Genomic DNA, 6,921 nt, shown 5'->3' with positions numbered 1-6,921 from the left:
AGGAGGAACCCATACCTCCCGAGCTTGATCTTGGGGACTTTTGTCCTATTAAATTTAGCCCTTTTGATTACTTTTGTTTGCCACAAAGAAAACTTGCTGCTGAATGTAGGGAATATGAGATGAGTTTTCGTGATTTACCTTACCATCATTATGGCAATACCTAGATCTATCCTTGCCTTTATGCCTAGCTAGGGGCGTTAAACGATAGCGCTTGTTGGGAGGCAACCCAATTTTATTTTTGTTTCTTGCTTTTTAGTTCTGTTTAGGAATAAATCTTTCATCTAGCCTCTGGTTAGATATGTTTTTATGTTTTAACTAGTGTTTGTGCCAAGTAGAACCTTTGGGAAGACTTGGGTGAAGTCTTTTTGATCTTGTTGTAAAAAACAGAAACTTTAGCGCTCACGAGATTAGCTACAACTTTTTACTAAAGAGTGATATTTAGTTGATTCTTTTTGTAGATGATTAATAGATAAATTCCTCACGTCCAGCAATTTATTTTAGAATTTTTGGATTTTCAGAAGTTTGCGTTAGATACATATTACTACAGACTGTTATGTTTTTGACAGATTCTGTTTTTCTTGTTGTTTGCTTATTTTGATGAATCTATGGCTAGTATCGGAGGTTATGAACCATAGAGAAGTTGGAATAAAGTAGGTTTAACACCAATATAAATAAATAATGAGTTCATTACAGTACCTTGAAGTGGTGTTTTGTTTTCTTTTGCTAACGGAGCTCACGAGATTTTCTGTTAAGTTTTGTGTTGTGAAGTTTTCAAGTTTTGGCTAAAGATTTGATGGATTATGGAACAAGGAGTGGCAAGAGCCTAAGCTTGGTGATGCCCAAGGAACCCCAAGGTAAAATCCAAGGACAACCAAAAAGCCTAAGCTTGGGGATGCCCCGGAAGGCATCCCCTCTTTTGTCTTCGTCCATCGGTAACTTTACTTGGAGCTATATTTTTATTCACCACATGATATGTGTTTTGCTTGGAGCGTCTTGCATGATTTGAGTCTTTGCTTTTTGTTCACCACAATAATCCTTGCTGTCCACACCTTTTGGGAGAGACACACATTAGTCGGAATTTATTAGAATACTCTATGTGCTTCACTTATATCTTTTGAGCTAGAAAATTTTGCTGTAGTGCTTCACTTATATCTTTTAGAGCACGGCGGTGGTTTTATTTTATAGAAATAACTGATCTCTCATGCTTCACTTATATTATTTTGAGAGTCTTTTAGAACAGCATGGTAATTTGCTTTGGTTGAAATTTTAGTCCTAAAGTAATGAGCATCCAAGATAGGTATAATAAAAACTATCATACAAAAAGTGCATCGAATACTATGAGAAGTTTGATACTTGATAATTGTTTTGAGATATGAAGATGGTGATATTAGAGTCATGCTAGTTGAGTAGTTGTGTATTTGAGAGATACTTGTGTTAAAGTTTGTGATTCCCGTAGCATGCACATATGATGAACCGTTATGTGATGAAGTCGGAGCATGATTTATTTATTGATTGTCTTCCTTATGAGTGGCGGTCGGGGACGAGCGATGGTCTTTTCTTGCCAATCTATCCCCCTAGAAGCATGCACGTAGTACTTTGTTTTGATAACTAATAGATTTTTGCAATAAGTATGTGAGTTCTTTATGACTAATGTTGAGTTCATGGATTATACGCACTCTCACCCTTCCACCATTACTAGCCTCTCTAATACCGCGCACCTTTCGCCGGTATCATACACCCACCATATACCTTCCTCAAAACAGCCACCATACCTACCTATTATGGCATTTTCATAGTCATTCCGAGATATATTGCCATGCAACTTACCACCGTTCCGTTTATTATGACACGCTTCATCATTGTCATATTGCTTTGCATGATCATGTAGTTGACATCGTATTTGTGGCAAAGCCACCATTCATAATTCTTTCATACATGTCACTCTTGATTCATTGCATATCCCGGTACCCCGCCGGAGGCATTCACATAGAGTCATATTTTGTTCTAAGTATTGAGTTGTAATTTTTGAGTTGTAAGTAAATAAAAGTGTGATGATCATCATTATTAGAGCATTGTCCCATATGAGGAAAGGATGATGGAGACTATGATCCCCCCACAAGTCGGGATGAGACTCCGGACTAAAAACTAAAAAAAAGAGAAAGAAAAGAGGCCATTAAAAAAAGAGAAGAAGGCCCAAACAAAAAAAATGAGAGAAAAAGAGAGAAGGGACAATGCTACTATCCTCTTACCACACTTGTGCGTCAAAGTAGCACCATGATCTTTATGATGGAGAGTCTCCTATGTTGTCACTTCCATATACTAGTGGGAATTTTACATTATGGAACTTGGCTTGTATATTCCAACGATGGGCTTCCTCAAAATGCCCTAGGTCTTCGTGAGCAAGCGAGTTGGATGCACACCCAGTTAGTTTCTTTTGTTGAGCTTTCATACACTTATAGCTCTAGTGCATCCGTTGCATGGCAATCCCTACTCACTCACATTGATATCTATTAATGGGCATCTCCATAGCCCGTTGATACGCCTAGTTGATGTGAGACTATCTTCCTTTTTTGTCTTCTCCACAACCACCATTCTATTCCACCTATAGCGCTATGTCCATGGCTCACGCTCATGTATTGTGTGAGGATTGAAAAAGTTTGAGAACATCAAAAGTATGAAACAATTGATTGGCTTGTCATCGGGGTTGTGCATGATTTAAATACTTTGTGTGGTGAAGATAGAGCATAGCCAGACTATATGATTTTGTAGGGATAACTTTCTTTGTCCATGTTATTTTGAGAAGACATGATTGCTTTGTTAGTATGCTTGAAGTATTATTATTTTTATGTCAATATTAATCTTTTATCTTGAATCTTTCGGATCTGAACATTCATGCCACAATAAAGAAAATTATATTGAAGAATATGTTAAGTAGCATTCCACATCAAAAATTCTGTTTTTATCATTTACCTACTCGAGGACGAGTAGGAATTAAGGTTGGGGATGCTTGATACGTCTCCAACGTATCTATAATTTTTGATTGCTCCATGCTATTATATATTCGGTTTTGGATGTTTAATGGGCTCTATTATACACTTTTATATTATTTTTGGGACTAACCTACTAACCCAAGGCCAAGTGCAAATTGCTGTTTTTTTGCCTATTTCAGTGTTTCGCAGAAAAGGAATACCTAACGGAGTCCAAACGGAATGAAACCTCCGGGAGAGTTATTTTTGGAACAAACGTGATCCAGAGGACTTGGAGTGGACGTCAAGAAACGAACGAGGAGGCCACGAGGCAGGGAGGCGCGCCTGCCCCCTGGGCGAGCCCCCCACCCTCGTGGGCCCCTCGTGGCTCCACCGACCTACTTCTTCCTCCTATATATACCTACGTACTGATACGTCCAGTTTGCATCATGCTTTTATATTGATATTTATTACATTATGGGCTGTTATTACACATTATGTCACAATACTTATGCCTATTTTCTCTTATTTTACAAGGTTTACATAAAGAGGGAGAATGCCGACAGCTGGAATTCTGGGCTGGAAAAGGAGCAAATATTAGAGACCTATTCTGCGCAACTCCAAAAGTCCTGAAACTTCACGGAAGTTATTTTTGGAAATAATAAAAAATACTGAGCGAAGAAAATACCAGAGGGGACCCACACCCTGGGCACGAGGGTGGGGGCGCGCCCTACCCCCCTGGGCGCGCCCCCCTGCCTCGTGAGCCCCCTGGTGGCCCTCCGGTGCCTATCTTCTGCTATATGAAATCTTTCGTCCGAGAAAAAATCATAAGCAAGCTTTCGGGACGAGACTCCGCCGCCATGAGGCGGAACCTTGGCGGAACCAATCTAGGGCTCGGGCGAAGCTGTTCTGCCGAGAACACTTCCCTCCGAGAGGGGGAAATCATCGCCATCATCATCACCAACACTCCTCTCATCGGGAGGGGGCCAATCTCCATCAACATCTTCACCAGCACCATCTCCTCTCAAACCCTAGTTCATCTCTTGTATCCAATTCTTGTCTCTAAGTCTGAGATTGGTACCTGTAGGTTGCTAGTAGTGTTGATTACTCCTTGTAGTTGATGCTAGTTGGTTTATTTGGTGGAAGATCATATGTTCAGATCCATTATGCATATTAATACCCCTCTGATTATGAACATGAATATGCTTTGTGAGTAGTTACGTTTGTTCCTGAGGACATGGGAGAAGTCTTGCTATTAGTAGTCATATGAATTTGGTATTCGTTCGATATTTTGATGAGATGTATGTTGTCTCTCCTCTAGTGGTGTTATGTGAATGTCGACTACATGACACTTCACCATTGTTTGGGCATAGAGAAAGGCATTGGGAAGTAATAAGTAGATGATGGGTTGCTAGAGTGACAGAAGCTTAAACCCTAGTTTATGCGTTGCTTCGTAAGGGGCTGGTTTGGATCCACATGTTTCATGCTATGGTTAGGTTTACCTTAATACTTCTTTTGTAGTTGCGGATGCCTGCAATAGGGGTTAATCATAAGTGGGATTCTTGTCCAAGTAAGGACAGCACCCAAGCACTGGTCCACCCACATATCAAATTATCAAAGTACCGAACGAGAATCATATGAACGTGATGAAAACTAGCTTGACAATAATTCCCATGTGTCATCGGGAGCGCTTTTCTCTATATAAGAATTTGTCCAGGCTTGTCCTTTGCCACAAAAAGTATTGGGCCACCTTGCTGCACTTTGTTTACTTTTGTTACTTGTTACTCGTTACGAATTATCTTATCACAAAACTATCTGTTACTGATAATTTCAGTGCTTACAGAGAATACCTTGCTGAAAATCGCTTATCTTTTCCTTCTGCTCCTCGTTGGGTTCGACACTCTTACTTATCTAAAGGACTATAATAGATCCCCTATACTTGTGGGTCATCAAGACTCTTTTCTGGCGCCGTTGCCGGGGAGTGAAGCGCCTTTGGTAGGTGGAATTTGGTAAGGAAAAATTTATATAGTGTGCTGAAATTTACTGTCACTTGTTACTATGGAAAGTAATCCTCTGAGGGGCTTGTTCGGGGTATCTTCACCTCGACCAGTAGAGCAAGAGTTGCTCCTCAACCTATTGAACCTACAGAAAATGAAAATGTCTACTTTGAAATTCCTTCAGGTATGATAGAAAAACTGCTAGCTAATCCTTTTGCAGGAGACGGAACATTACATCCTGATGAGCACCTAATCTATGTGGATGAAGTTTGTGGATTATTTAAGCTTGCAGGTATGCCCGATGATGTTATCAAGAAGAAGGTCTTCCCTTTATCTTTGAAGGGAGATGCATTGACATGGTATAGGCTATGTGATGATATGGGATCATGGAACTACAAACGATTGAAATTGGAATTTCATCAGAAGTTTTATCCTATGCATCTTGTTCATCGTGATCGTAATTATATATATAATTTTTGGCCTCGCGAAGAAGAAAGCATCGCTCAAGCTTGGGGGAGGCTTAAGTCAATGTTATATTCATGCCCCAATCATGAGCTCTCAAGAGAAATGATTATTCAAAATTTTTATGCTCGGCCTTCTGACAACGATCGCACCATGCTCGATACTTCTTGTACTGGTTCTTTTATGATGAAGACTATTGAATTCAAATGGAATTTATTGGAAACAATTAAATGCAACTCTGAAGATTGGGATCTCGACGAGGGTAAGGAGTCAGGTATAACACCTAAGTTTGATTGTGTTGAATCTTTTATGGATACCGATGTTTTCCGTGAATTTAGCACTAAATATGGACTTGACTCTGAGATAGTAGCTTCTTTGTGTGAATCATTTGCTACTCATGTTGATCTCCCTAAGGAGAAGTGGTTTAAATATCATCCTCCCATAGAAGTAAAAGTAGTTGAACCTATTAAAGTTGAAGAAAAGACTATCACTTTTAATGATCCTGTTATTCCTACTACTTATGTTTAGAAACCACCTTTTTCTGTTAGGATAAAGGATCATACTAAAGCTTCAACTGTGGTTCGTAAAAGCAATATTAGAACTTATACTCCTCCTGAACAGGTTAAAGTTGAACCTAATATTGCTATGGTTAAAGATCTCTTGGCTGATAATATTGATGGGCATGTTATTTACTTCTATGATCAGAATGCTAGAATTGCTAAACCCGATGCTAAAGATAAACATAGACCTATAGTAGGCATGTCTGTTATTTCTATTAAAATAGGAGATCATTGATATCATGGCTTGTGTGATATGGGCGCTAGTGCTAGTGCAATACCTATTGACTTATACAAAGAAATTATGCATGATATTGCACCCGCTGAGTTAGAAGAAATTGATGTCACCATTAAGCTTGCCAATAGAGATACTATTTCACCAATTGGGATTGTTAGAGATGTTGAAGTCTTGTGTGGGAAAACTAAATATCCAGCTGATTTTCTTGTTCTTGGTTCCCCACAAGATAACTTTTATCCCATTATATTTGGTAGACCCTTCTTAAACACTGTTAATGCTAAGATAGACTGTGAAAAGGATGTTGTTACTATTGGTCTAGGTGATATGTCTCATGAGTTCAACTTTTCGAAATTTCGTAGACAACACCGTGAATAAGAATTGCCTAGTAAGGATGAAATTATTGGTCTTTCTTCTATTGCTGTGCCTCCTAATGATCCTTTAGAACAATATTTGCTAGACCATGAAAATGATATGTTTATGATGAAAGAAGGGAAATAGATGAAGTATTATTTAAACAGGGACCTATTCTGAAACACAACTTGCCTGTTGAAATCCTAGGGGATCCTCCTCCACCCAAGGGTGATCCCGTGTTTGAAGTTAAACCATTGCCTGATACTGTTAAATATGCTTATCTTGATGAAAAGAAGATATATCCTGTTATTATTAGTGCTAACCTTTCAGAGAAGGAGGAAGAAAAATTA

Source organism: Aegilops tauschii, chromosome 6 (genome assembly GCF_002575655.3).
Source record: "Aegilops tauschii subsp. strangulata cultivar AL8/78 chromosome 6, Aet v6.0, whole genome shotgun sequence".
Classification (NCBI taxonomy): Eukaryota; Viridiplantae; Streptophyta; class Magnoliopsida; order Poales; family Poaceae; genus Aegilops; species Aegilops tauschii.
The sequence above is the reverse complement of the archived record's forward strand: the minus strand, read 5'-3'. Positions refer to the sequence as shown.